Source organism: Pistacia vera, unplaced genomic scaffold, assembly GCF_008641045.1.
Source record: "Pistacia vera cultivar Batoury unplaced genomic scaffold, PisVer_v2 Contig40, whole genome shotgun sequence".
Taxonomy (NCBI): Eukaryota; Viridiplantae; Streptophyta; class Magnoliopsida; order Sapindales; family Anacardiaceae; genus Pistacia; species Pistacia vera.
In genome coordinates, this window is record NW_022196224.1 from 875,235 (window position 1) to 890,174 (window position 14,940).

At 33.7% G+C, this 14,940-nt stretch overlaps 1 pseudogene; it reads right to left on the bottom strand.

Moving 5' to 3' along the window:
* Positions 1 to 6,313: 6,313 nt before the first annotated feature.
* On the bottom strand, positions 6,314 to 14,585 carry LOC116141554 (annotated as a pseudogene).
* Between the last annotated feature and the right edge of the window lie 355 nt (positions 14,586 to 14,940).

Below are 14,940 nucleotides of genomic sequence, written 5' to 3' on the forward strand. Positions count from 1 at the left end.
AGTGCAATGGTGGCGGTCAAAATGATTTCTAGTGAGTGAAATGGTGACGACATAGGTGATTTTCGGTGAGTGAATCGATGGAAATTGAAAAAAACTTGTTACAACAACAGTCGGCGATTGGTGAGGCGAACGAGGGTGGGGTGAGGTGAGTTTTAGTTAGGAGGCTGATGGGAGTATTTTCGTGGTAATAGGGAGGTTTGTTGACGCCGACGGTGGCAACATCTGGCTTGGGTTGTTGACACTAGCGGTGGAGAGATCTGGTCAAAATTGAACCAATTTCAGTCGGATCTTGGGTAGATTTTCTGGGAAATGGTTCAAGGGATGATTGGGATAGCAATTGGTGTGTGGTCGCCGTCAACAAGTTGACTGCTGATTTGTACTTAGGGTGTGTTTGGTAAATTTCAAACTTGTAGGGAGTTAACGAATTTTTTGATGTGTATTTTGTGAATTTTTGGTCGGTCAACTCGGGACCAGCAACTTTGCTGGGTTTCACCCCGAATTGGTTATTAAAACACCGCTCAACTGAAAAAATGCATGGTTTATGCGAAATGCACCACTCAAAGCCTAAGCTACAACAAGATAAATGAAATTTAAAGCAATCATCAATTTATTATTTTTTTTATAAATCTTCACTGAAGAAAATTTGACATTTATGAAGTCATTTTTCTTGGTGGGGAAATCTTCATTTACATTCATCATAGCTGAACAATGGTGTTGAAGAATCTGGTCTTGATCTTGGAGAAGATAAGAAAGGCTTGGGAGGGATTTGCAAGCAGCCAAGGCTCCCTTCCCAATAACTAGGCTTCAACTTTTAGTTTTAATAATTTTTGCACTGTTGTTTCTTTCCTTCTCTTGGAAATTGGATGGCAAAATCTTGCAGATTGAAATAGAAAGGAATGCAAGTTGTGCAAGTGCATTCTCTTTCAATAGTAAACATATTTTTTAAATTTTTTGTTGGTCTTCCTTTCAAATTGACCCTAAGTCGCCGATTAGGTGTCGCGGCTAAAGCAATGTTCAAGTCATTTGATTTGATATACATCAAATTGAGTAATGTTAAACTAAATCTTTCACATATTTTGATTAGAAAACCGCTTGTTAGAGAAGATGTCTAAGCCCTTATAAACCATATTTTTTCTTCTCCTTCTCTTGGAAATTGGATGGCAAAATCTTGCAGATTGAAATAGAAAGGAATGCAAGTTGTGCAAATGCTTTCATCTTTCAATAGCAAACTATTTTTTAAATTTTTTGTTGGTCTTCCTTCAAAATTGACCCTACTCGCCGACAGTAGTGCCGGGCTATACATGTTCATAGTCATTTGATTTGTATTAAAATCAAATTGAGTAATCTTATGGTAACTTTTCATAATAGTTTGATTAGAAAACCGGTTTGCCAAGAGAGGATGTCTAAGCCCTTAAGCATCTCCATGGTGCTCTTTATTTTGAAGAGCATCTTCATTATTTTAAATATAAATAACACAATTTTTATTCAAACCAATAGACTCTTAAATTTAATGAAGATGCTCTTTATTTTTAGAAAGAGACTAATGAGAGAGGATTAATAAAAAATGCATAGGAACTTGTATTTTATTAATTAAATTAGGATAAGAGTGAAATTGCTCTTCTAAATGTAAAGTTAAACCTATTCTCTAATTTTATTTTAAAGATAAAGAGCATATTGGACTCTTCTTTTTATAGATAGACTCTTTATAATAAAGAGTTTAGGTCATATAAAGAGTCCTTTGGGTGCTCTTATAAACCACATTCCCACCCTTTTTTCCTTTTAATGTGAGATTCTAACATTCTCACACGCTTTGAGACCAATGTCCATTTGGCCTACTAGGGATGGCTTCACTCTGGGTGACCTCTTTCCAGGTCACCCTTTTGGAACATGGCTGGGCAGGGTTTGACTTTGATACTATTTGATAAGAACTCACTTCCAAATGATAGATGGACTGTAGTGGCCTTTGATAGAATTAGGTTACGTAGTGGTTTTTGTGTGGTTTGGTAGAACCCTCTTTGGAGAACTAGCTTGTCAGGAGGGGTGCCCCAACCTTATAAACCACATGCCCACTCATTTTCTCTCTCAATGTGGATCCTAACATAGTTATTTTATTTTTCAACTAATGCATAGATTGTCTGATTGTCATATTATCCACTTTAACTTGACTTTAACTTTTTTTTTTTTTTTCTTGTTTAATTTTTACTCACCAATCATAATGCAATTTCAGTTTTTATACATATATTATTTATGTAACTTGTGGTTCCTTATGATTTTTCAGCTACCATTTTCTCTCTCATGAATTTGAGGCAAATAGCCAGCCTTACCCCACTAACAATAGAGCTGAAGAAGCATTGGCCTTTGACATATATCAGGCCAGCTCATGTCTACAGAATATTTATATATTGGAAGTCTGTTTCTAGTCACTGCACTTGTTTTGCTTCATATCTCTTGGGTCAATCTCATACCATTTCCACCCTCATGCATTACAGAAAAATTGAGTATTTTATTCTTCAAAAACTATGAGATCCCTTTAGATGATGAATTCAAGTTTTCTCTTCGACTAGTGACACAGTCTGGACAAGGTCTAAAGAAATACCAAAATTGTTGGCTGTAATTTCAGCTAAATACACATTCACAAAGTAAAAGAGAGCGAAAGAGTTGCTCAAAACTGAAATTTTCTTTACAAGAAGATTTGCTTATGATGCCACTTCATGTTACCGGCCTTTGTGTTGCAGAGTCTTGTGGTACCATACTAAGAAGCCCAGGCCCAAAGCTAGAATAAATCATTAGTGGATGGAATTTTTATGTTTACTCCAAGTTTTGGTTATTCCTTGTAAACAAGCAGGAGTAGGGAGATATTTGGTTCCGAATTTTAACCCTAAGGGGTGGCTTACTCCATTCCTTGAGTTCTTGAGTTCAAATCCTGAGACCACCTTACTTGATCATTTGGACTTGTAGAGTATTTAATGGATTCGAAGATTAGTTGAGTGCGACAAGTTGGTCTGGACACCTCGTTACCCTCCCCCAAAAAAAGGAGATATTTGCAGATTTGTTTGGAATATCTATTGCTTTGTTGTAGTGTTGCTATAAGTGAGACTCTCTTTGTTAATTTTTCATTGTTGACGAAGGAAACCCTTAATTAGTTTATAAGTTTTGAGTTGTCTATGTTTTATTTAGACGAAATTAAAACTCCTTGGCTACAATGTCGAAGGGAATATGCCACCAACAATATAGATTTTAAAAATGAAAGAAACATTTAAGTGATGAGGCATTTGGTTGTTTGTTCAAGCTATAGCTCATATAATATAATAATCTGCAAAATAATTATGATATAGTGGATTCATCGCAGAGATTGACACAAAAATTCCAATATTGAGGATCATATCTATTGAATAAACTAAACAGAAAGTTCTAACCATTAAAAATATTAACTTGTTCTGCACTTATTTCAAATGCCCTCATGATTACAAGAACTAGAAGATCTTATTTATACCTGGCCAATTTGGACGAGAATTTCTTACATTCCCTTTAATATATCAATTTGCATCCTTTCATCCCTGAAGAACAAGGGCTTTGGGGAATCTCCAAGCTCTGTAAATCCCTTCAAGCATTTGTATTACCATTGGCATAGAAGGCCTCTCTGTTGGATTCCATTGAATGCACCAAAGTGCCACAATTGCAACTTCTTGGCTATTCCTCGTCTCCATCTTCCTCAATCTCTAAGCAAAGCTCTTCTCCATGGCTCATTTTGTTGTATATCCACTCAGGAAAATAAACTTGGCTTGCATTTTCGATGTAAGTCAAAATTCTCTCGACATCCAACCATTCTAGTACATCTCCCAAAGCTAAATACATCAACTTGTAAGACACCTCTCCAAAGTGTCTAGAAAAAGCTCTGGAGCAATATAGCCCGTCGTTCCTCGAGCAGTTGTCATTGATATATACTCTTTTCCTTGAGCATAGCTTGGCCAGCCCAAAATCTGAAATTTTTGGCTGAAAATTATGGTCTAGTAATATATTGTAGGCTTGATGTCAAAATGGATTCTTTGGTCGCATCCTTGATGCATGTACTCTATTCCATGTGCAACACCAATGCAATGTTCAACATCTTCTCCCAACTCAATAGTCGATGATTTGAGTTTTTATTTTTGAGAAGATGAGTTCTCAAGAGATCCATTGGGCATGAACTCATAAACAAGAGCATTCGTGCCCCTTCTGAAAATCCTAGAAGGCGAACATGTTAAAATGATGTATCCTACCTATTGTCGCCACTTCATTGATGAACTCTTCACCATTTGCTTTGATGTTTCAGCATTTAACAGCAACTGGAATTCCATTAGAGAGTTTACCTTTGAAAACACTTCCGAACCTCCTTGGCCATCTGTACTAAACTACTAGTTATTTTCTTAAGGTCACGGAATGTTATTCGTTTATTGACAGCCTTGTAGTCTCGAAGGAACTTCTCCACTTTCAATTGGTTTGTTTTTCATTTCTAGATTTCCTGTATTTGTAAATTAGAATTACCACGAATGTGATGCAAGAGAGAATTCCTCCATATTCCAGCTATTAATCCATTACCTAAAGATCTGCATCTCAAAAGGAAAACGGTTAGGTCCGGCGCTCAATGCTTTGCTTTGTAGAGGAATAAACTTTGTGTTTGACTTCATATAATTGTACTTGGAGAAGTAGATGCTACCATTCAAATTGAAAATTGATAGAAGTTCTAATTTTCGAAATCATCAATATTTTCCTAAAGTATCTATTTAATGTCACAAGCCAGCAAATTAAACACCCTGAAATGATCAATAAAGTTCAATTCATTTGGGTAATGCTCGACATATAAGGAATTCTTTTAGGTGAATAAAAAGGAATGATACACAGACAGGGATGTAATTAGCCTTTACCCATTATCCAGAGAAAGAAGAAACAGTGCAATCATGAATTACAAATCTGAAAGCAAAGACATGAATTATATGTGCAAATAAAAAAAGGTCAATGAAGCTTCTTAAAAAGAAATAAATTTGAGGAATCGCATGTGCCATTCATTAGTGTTCAGAACTTGATAAAGATTAAAATGCTTATGGTAACTTACGTTTTTGTTTGACACAAATTGTTGAATTACTTGTGGTGTTGAACCCACAGTAATTCCTTGATTTTTCGCATGGATAGCATCCCCACGGCTTTCCATTCCATGACGATAGTTCTTGATGACGAGTATGCAGGACAACGTCCTTGAAATGCAGCCGATTCTGCTTAACCGGAACTCTAACTGTTTGATTTCCAGTGCAAATTGGGCAGATTATCCATTAACTCGGTGCAGATATGCGTAAACAAATCACTTTCATTCTGTTACAATCAATCGCTCCAACAACATCGTGAATCTTCGATCATTTTAGCGTACAACACGATAGTGTAATCCGAAGTATTGAAATTGAAAGAACGAATTTGAAGTTTGAGAGGTTAGCACAGTGAGATTTTGCAGTGACGTGGTGTCTCGTGCACATCCATAAAGGAAATAGTGCTGTGAAGATAGTCAATTTTTTGAACATAGTAATCGCCGGTGAAAGGAAGTTTTAGCTGATTCTTGTTATTGAAGCATGACATTCAAACCCTTCAAGGCCACAAGACCTTGACTGATTATTTCTGAGTCTGAAGGGAAATCTAATGGTGGTTCCGTTTGGGAGCATCTTGTTGGTTTACAGAACTCATATTTATTTTGATCAGTGTTTCCACCTGAAGAATATTTGGCTCCTGAGAAAGTTAAAAGAGGAAGAGGATTGTATACACCCCAAGGATCATGGTGAAAGAGAAAACTGGAACAGAGAAGTAGAGTTTGGGAATGATTTTTAATAAATAAGGGCCAAAATGGGAGACTCAACAAGTAAGGGTGACTGTATTAAAAAATAAGATTTTAGAGATGAAACTGTATACATTTATTTAATATTTTTTGTAGACCCAAGGGGCCTTAAGCCTTATGATGGCTACATCTAGTCTTTGTATGCTATAGAACATGCCAAGAAATTATGGACAAGATTAGATAGGGATGTGTGTGAGAGATTGTGGACAAAACATGCAATGGGAAGTGGGATAAGATTCAACTTGGAGTTCTGTAATTCAAAGCATGTTTTATATAATTTTAGTATCAGTCTTAATTGCTATATATATTTAATTATAATAACCCACATGGTGAAGAACACAAATGTGAATTTTATTTATTCCATACATTCCATTGGAAAACTACATCACAATCATTATTATACAAGCATTATTCCTCAATTGATTCATATTTTGCAGCTCTGATGAAGAATCTGATTCAATTACTCTCATCGAGTTCTGTTGAGAGAAAAAAAAAAGGCTTAGGGGGCAATTGCAAGTTGTCAATACTTCCTTCTAGCATTTCCACAACTTTACTCATTGAGGGTCGATCTACTGGCTTCATTTGAATGCACCATAACCCAATTATACACAGTTTTTCTTGCTATGACATCGTCAATTTCAGTGAAATTCAGGAGTTCTAAATCTTCTCCATCTTTTATCCTATCATATACCCTGACGGGAAGTATGCTTTACTTGATCGAGCTGCTCTCATATCAGATTCCTCTTTCCTCAGCCATTTCCAATATCAACATCCCAAAGCTATAATATCTGACTTACAAGAAATAACTCCGAAATTCCTTGAAATTAATTCCGGAGCTATGTAACCTATCGTTCCTCTTTCTTTACTAATGGACAAAATCATTTTCCTTTGGATAAAATTTTGCGAGGCCAAAATCTGCGATTTTTGAGTAAAATGGTGGTCTAACAGATATTTTGAGGCTTAATGTCAAAATGCAGAATGCCACACATCGCAACCTTCATGTAGATACTCAATTCCACAAGCTATACTTAAAGCAATCTCGTGAAGTTTCTCCCAAGTTAATGATACACCTCTACTTTTCTTCAAGAATTAGATTATCAAGTGATCCATTAGGCATATACTCATAAACAAGAGCACGTTTAGATTCCTCGGAACAAATCCCAACAACCTTACAACATTAACATGGTGAATTCTACCAATTGTGGAAACTTCATTGATGAACTCCTCAGCACTGAACTTAGAGTTTTCGAGTACCTTGACAGCAATGAATCTACCGGTATGAAGTTGCCCTTTATAAACTGATCCGCAGCCACCTTGGCCTAGCTTGTCTCTGAGTGGTTTGTCATGGAGTTATCTGAACGTAAGAGTACCTTTTCGGCATCCAAGTTTGCTGATTGTGCAAGAAATTCTCTATTGCGTCAGCTTTCTTCCAATTTTTCTATATCTGTGAATAACATACAGACATAGAGCAAGTGGAAAAATGATAACTCTGATCAACCAAGAGCAACCAATAGCCAGTGATTCTGACGAATGTCATAAGAATAATCTCGGTACTTTGCTAGAGACATGAAATAAATTAAATTTCTTTATGATCCAAAAAATTTCTTAAAATAAACAATAAATTAAATTTCTCAAATAATAATTATATATAGACAGCTTACTTCCGATTTGGCAAGAAAGAAAGCGTTTCATGTTCAAATAAACATGACCAATTGCACTCAAGCAGTCAACTGACCATTTAAGATCGAAACCTGACTGCAGAAACCTCCGGATGGTTTCATAAGAAGGATATGTTTCATTCCTATAATGAGACACTTTTTGAAATGGAACACTGAAATTAGCGAGCATGACACTGGATCGGATATAAATTCACCTTGATAAGTAAGATAAACTTGTGCCCATCTCCACTCAAACAAGAACTCTTACATAAGCCAGATCGCTGATATCAGCGAGCACCTCAAAAATCTGCAGACAGAAGGTCTTTCCTGTGGGCAATTGTCAACATAACGATAATCCATAAAATATAATCCGGAGGAAAATTCTGTGCTGACAGAGATTTGTGGAAAGAAAACAGCTTCCATCGCTAATTTGATCCAACACTGATAATCTGTTCATATATGAATTTTCTTCACATAGTACTTTCCTGAATTGATTTCCAGGATAGTTTGTTTGCTCTGGCAAGAAGTTCAAAGTAACGACTACCAAACTTGCGGGTCGCCCTTACCGCAAAGGGTAGCTTATGTTTTTTATGTTTCCACATGAAGGAGAACATATTTCTTGACCTCTCTTGATTGTATTTCATGAGATAGAAATCCACAGGGAAAGCACAGATTTGAGAAAGTTGATGATTCTTCCGTCCTCATTGTTCTGCTCTTCAGATATAGCCGGATACTATGAATGATAGGTGCCACAACAGCAAGCTCCTTTTTAACAAACTCCTGCTCTTATGATTCTCGCAAAAGTATTATTTGATACGAAGAGTGTGACAAACTCCATGTTTCACAATCTAGCGTTTAGGTTTCACATATTATCTTATGGTGGGCGGCCATTGGCCCACGATCCTGGGCTATCACTAAAATTTAGGGAAAAAAAAAAAAAACCATAATTTTTATAAAAAAATTACACCCTAAATAGTGTCATATTTTTTAAATTATCCCTCCAAGTCCAATAATAGTCCAAAACAAAAATAAATAAGATAGTTAGGTAAAATAATTAAGGCTCATGTTATAGAAATTTCATTCAACTCATTGCATGTAAAAGAAATTGTGGTTTTCATGTAGGTCAATGTCCTTAACTTAAGATCTATTCTACATGATTTTTTATTTGGTTTACCTTTAGGAATTAGGATTTTTTATGGTTTTTTTTTTTTTTTTTTTTTTCAAAGTTAATTCATCTTTCTTTTGACTTTTTAACAATTTTGACAATGATGGATTTCAACATCGAAACGGAGTAAAAGCAATTGTAATTACAATGATAAATAAAATAATTTAATTTTTTATATTTACATTATTGAAAATTATATATATATATTATATTAAAATCCCCCCCCTCACTTGAATTCCCAACTCCGCCATTCTTAATGAATATTGCAATGAAATGGGTTTAATCAAATTGATATTTTCTACAAGCTTACATCACAAATAGGCTTTTTGATAATAGAGAAAATCTAAATATAACCCTAAGAGGTTGACCTAGCGGTCAATGAGTCTGCTTATTTCATTGATTTTTTGGTTCAAACCTTAGGACCACCTACCATATCATGATTTGGTCATTTGGGCTTGTCGGTATGCAAAGGATATTGGAGATTAATTGAGATGTGCGCAAGTTTGATCTTGTTACAAAAAAAAAAAAAAAAAAAAAAAAAAAATTGTAAAATACTAATAGTACCTAAAATACTAAATTTGTACTATTTCATCCTTATTATAACCTAGTGACTTATCCCAATACTTCTATTTTTATTTTATTTTTTTATTCTCTTATTTTCTATACAATGGAGAAGATTGATGACAGCTGACAAAAAAAATCTATATGTTATACACACACCACACACACACACACACACATATAGATACACCACACACACTATTGATTTATAATTGTTTTAGATACGATATCACTGTATATATATAATTTCTCTAGATAACTATATATAGAAAGAGTCTCACATCACTTTTGACAGGGGTTCTGTAAGTGACGGAATTATGCAAGTAATACAGTTTGAGTAAACAGATATTGAACCCTAGAGAATTACTAGTTACCAACTACCAAAACAACTATCCTATTATTATTTGATTAATCGTATCACAAATCACAAATCAATAAGGCTGGTTGTAAAACAATTTGACTAAACTTAGGGCACATATTTCACACCAATTTAATCCTAGGTATTGATAATTATTACTAAAATGATTAAGCTTTTCTATACCAAACTCTCTAGAATTCCAATAACTTCTCTCGAACAATTACAAGATAACCCTTTATTACTAACCCAATATCTCTAAATTAGATTAAGTTTAAGAATCATTATGCTCTACAAGTTGCTAGCCTCACAGATCGTGTACCCTTCTCTATGTTTGCTCAACCTATGATTTATGATATTAGACCACCTAAATATCATCTCTTGATCTCAACCTAGTCCTTAGATCATCCACTCTCGTTACCAAAGGAATTGAGTATTAAGAGCCATTATAAAAACTTAGAAAAAATGCTTAAAATATATTAGCATAATCAATGAGCCATATTCATAAACTTGGGCTACATCTTAGCCCTATGAACTTTATTAGTTCATACAAATAAATAAGCAACCATTGTAAACATAGTTCAAGAAAAAGATAAAGAAAACCTCCCTAGTGATGAACCAAATCCCAAGAGTTTTTGTTTTGATTTACAAATGCTGCTATCTCCTCTCTACCTCTTCTCCCCCTTAAATAATAGCTAAGGACATCTATTTATAATGCTAAGGTTTTAGGATTGTTTTACAACATCCTATTCGACTAGAGCTCTCAATCTGGAAAAATTCATAATTACATAATTACATAAATCCAAATTTTTTAGGAAATCGCGACATGCCACAGCATGTTAACTGTGTTGCGGCATGCGCACAATCATCAATTTCACTGTCATTTGCCGCGCGCTGGGTAGACTTGTGCCACGCAATGCTGTAATCTTCAATTTCATTTATCGTTGTGCCGTGGCATGGGTAGACTGTGCCGTAGCACACAAAGATACTCTTTTTTGAATGAAGCTTTCTAAATTCGATGAAGTCTCAATACTATTGTAGATATTTTTGTTAGCTTTCCATGCTTCAAGAATCATCACCAAAGGTCTAAAATCTAGCTATCATCAAAATACCGACATGCTCAATACCCGTTTTCCGGATTTTAAATTAACTTCAAAATGTCATAACTCCTCTTTTTAACTCCGAATCTCGAACCGTTGTTTCCAGTTGTCACAAATTTCCATCCCCAATATTCTTCATCCGAATATTATTTTTAAACATTTAAACCTGAAAACACATAAACATACTGTGATCCCATAAAAGATATTAATGAAATATTAAGCCAAATCACACAACTTGAACCTAATTTCCTACAAATAACACCAATAAACCATTAAGAAAAAGGGTTTTTCAAGCACTTGTCACTTTTACAGGCTGATATTCTTGAAATTGGAAATGGGTTTCAAATTACAAAGCCTGGAAAGGTCCATGTCTTCCACTTGTTTTTTTCCCACCTCACAAGCATGATATTTTTGCAGCGTTCCTTATTTCTCTCTATGCCCATGTGCTTTTCAAACAAGAAGACTCAGGCTGGGTCTACTCTCATGTAGAAGACAATTAATGGGAGATATGAAATTGATAGGACTTCATCATATCGGTCTGTGCACAAGCTACGTTTCTTGTAAGAAAACTAGTGGACCTCATAAGACTAGTAATACTCTCCCCCATTGTTTAAGTTGTTCATATATATTTTTTGTTCGATGGAAATATGACACCACAAATCAACATAATGATCTTGATATCTACAATTACACGAAAGTCTCCTGAGTTACATCATCAATACTACATCTATAACATATGTTGTGTATGGAAAATGGATTATCAAGAAAGATGAAGTCTAAAAGTGTGTTTGTTTTGTCCTATATGAAGTCTTAATATAACAAAATTAGACAGTATTCCATTTAAAGTTGGTTTTTTATTTATTTTAAATAGTCTTTACTAAATAGAGAAGCATCTTAATCATTTATATTTTTTTTTTGCATCATACCCCATTGATTCTTCTCATTCAATATAACAAAACTCTCCACATATATAGTATTTTCTTTGCCTTCTTGTACTTAAATTATATTTCAAGAATACCTTTTTTTTTTTTTGAAACAGGGTGTCCGACCAACTTCAGCACCTTGACTAATCTATGTCGTGACTAACACAACATCCTAGCATCATGATCACTTGTTTAAACAAGATACCCTGTTGATAGTGTTCATGCAAATTTTTTTAAAATTTAATATTAAGCTTTATTTCTTAAATACTTTTATAGTTACATTAGTTTCTTAAATTATTTTTAACAATGTAATGATATATTAAACACCCAGTTTTAAGATGTTTTCTATCCATAACACAAAAATATATCACTTATTATCAAATATTGAAAGAAATTAAAAACATGATCTGCTTTCACGGTTTTTTTTTTTTTTTTTTTTTTTTTCCAACTATCAATTACCTTTAACCCATCAAGTATCATTGAGAAAAGAAAAAGCAAATAAAATTAAGCTAAGTTGCCATCAAATTAACAACACAATTTTCTCAGGATGCAACATGCCATGCTTGCCGAGAAGCCCAGGCCCAAATCAAGCCATGGACAAAACCAAATAACAATCTTACCCTTTCCTATTTCTACGTTCGTTGTAGCTTTTAAAGTTTTCATAAAATTATCACCGTACTTCTTTCTTTTTTTTTTTCAAAGGAATTGTCACTCAACTAAAAATTAATTATATTTATGTATGAAATAAAAATTTTGGCATCCAACTATCCCTAAGAATATCTTTTCATAACTAATATGAAACTTTGGCTGAAAATTATTGTCTAGTAATATATTGTGGGGCCTTGATATCGAAATGAAGTTCCTCTGATCCTCTTTGAGGCAGTAATTTATCTCACACCAACACCAATTTAATATTTTGCAGTTTATCGATCTCATTTCAATTGATGATGATCAAGTTGAGTTATCTATGAGAATAAGCTTTGCATTTTATTTTTTTTAGATATGTGCTTGGATTTAGAGTTATATCGACTTGATATAGATGAGACTAACAACATTTTGCTACTTGACATATTTAATTGGTCATTTATCATCACAAATCATCGACATTTTCGTACTGATTGGTCATATATTAATTATTTTAATCCTGATTGAATAGAACTTTAAAATATTTATACAGAATGCTTCACACATAGAAAAGCAGCTTTTAATATTTAAATCCGTCTTCTTTCCAGTTGTTTTCCCACGAAACAAAGCAGAGTTATCCTATTCATTACTATGCCTTTTGTGCTTACTTTTTGACAAAAGTCCAAATTTTGGTCGGGCATTCTCTTAAAAGATAAGAAACGGATGGAATCTAGTCTGGTGAATCCTTCCTTCAAACAAAAAATTGTAGAATATTAGAATTATTTCACTTTATTTAGGCATAAATTCATTGAGATTATAATTGATGGGGAAGTGATTTTAACCCCCACCTTTTGATCAGTATTCCCACTTTCAAAAGTTTGTTATGTTGACAAAGATTTACGAGAAATGATATATTAAAAACTCTAGTTATACCCACACTCTGTTTATTATTTTAAACTTTTATTTCTTACTAATCCTAAATCCAAATTAAATACATTGAAATCGTTTGTTTAATTAAAAATACTTCCATTTTCAGATTTAACACCCGCCCATGAAAAGCTCAAACCAGAAAGATTTGCAATGACAATTCAATTAGCTATCTCATAATTTATTTCAAAGCTCTTGTGATTGTGTTACTATTCCTGTAAGTTTAAAACCTTGATTAATTGATATAAGTAAGTAGATTATTAATATTTGGGATATTGAATGAACCATAGACAAGAATAAGCTAACAAACATTCTTAATAGAGAATAAGTCTTGGATGTAAACACAAAATAGTATTGATGAACGTGAAAAATATAGTAATAAAATATATTTGCTGTCCATATATTTAGTTTCATTGGATAAAAGAGATACCAAATCTCTCTGTAATAAAATTTGAAAGAAAACCCAGGTTTAATAGCCATGAATATACTAGTTAAATGTACAGAGACCAGGTGAGCGTGAGTGAGCAAAGGCTTTCGGCTTTTTGCTAAATTAGAATATTCGACTCTTTATTTCGTTTAATTATTAATTTTAATTACAATTCTACCCCTTATTGGTGGATCTCCATTACTCAAAAAGTACACCCCAAAATGAAGCCAACCTAGAAACTTAAGAAATTTTGAATATATTTATTTTTTATTTTTTACTGATGTCAGGACAACTTTATGTATACTTCAATTAATCTTTTGATCTTGAAACTACTGATAGATAAAAACTCTAGTAACTATACTATTAGTAGGTGCAGGACTCAACTCAAGAGATCATGTAAACTTTAGATCTATTTGCTCTTATACCATCAATTATTTACGGTGATTAATTTTGAATAGTTACAAAACACATTTTAGTTTTCTAGTAGTATATTGTTTTAGCTTTTCTGGCAATTTACATTAACTTCAATTGTACAATAAATTTATTAAATTTTATGTTAATTCGAAATTCAATTATAAAATATAAAGCAGTAACTCTTTATTTTTCAAGAATGCTTCACTACTACGGCATAGGACCGGGGATTTAGTTCAACAATAAAATAAAGCTATAAAATCAATCCAAACAAATTAAGTAAAAACAAAGGAGCACCATCGGTAAATTGGGTTTCAATTTATTACAACCATGTCTTTAATGTATAAATGTACAAATTGACAACATCTGACGAAACAAAGACTTCGGGCATCTCCAAGCTCAGCAAATCACCTTCAAGAATTTGCAATTGAAAGCTCTTAGCAATTTTGTCATCTCCATCTTCCTCAATTTCAAGATTAACTTCTTTTCCTTGGCTCAATTTGTTGTATATCCACTTTAGAAAGTAAATTTGACTATTATTTTCAATTGTAAGATCATATTCTTCGAAATTAACCATTTTTGCAACATCATTTCATAAGTAACACATCTACTTGTGTGAAAAGTCTCCAAAATGCTTGGAAAAGACCTTGCTTCCTTTATGTAGGCTTCTTCAGTAATGGGAGTTGGAGTTGGTTTCCACTACTCGAATGGTGTGATGCTCCTCCTATTTCTCTCTTCCTCTCCCTTTTCTTAAGGAAATTGGTTTACCCACTTCTTCATTTAACAGGCCTTGGGCCTTCTTTTTCTTTGTTCTGGTTCAAGCCCTTCTCTCTTGGGCTGATTAGGAAACTGGGCCTACAATTTTGGACCCAACAATTGGTATTGTTTTGTGAAGAAATTTCATGTATTTTAGCTTTAAGAGAAATAAAGTA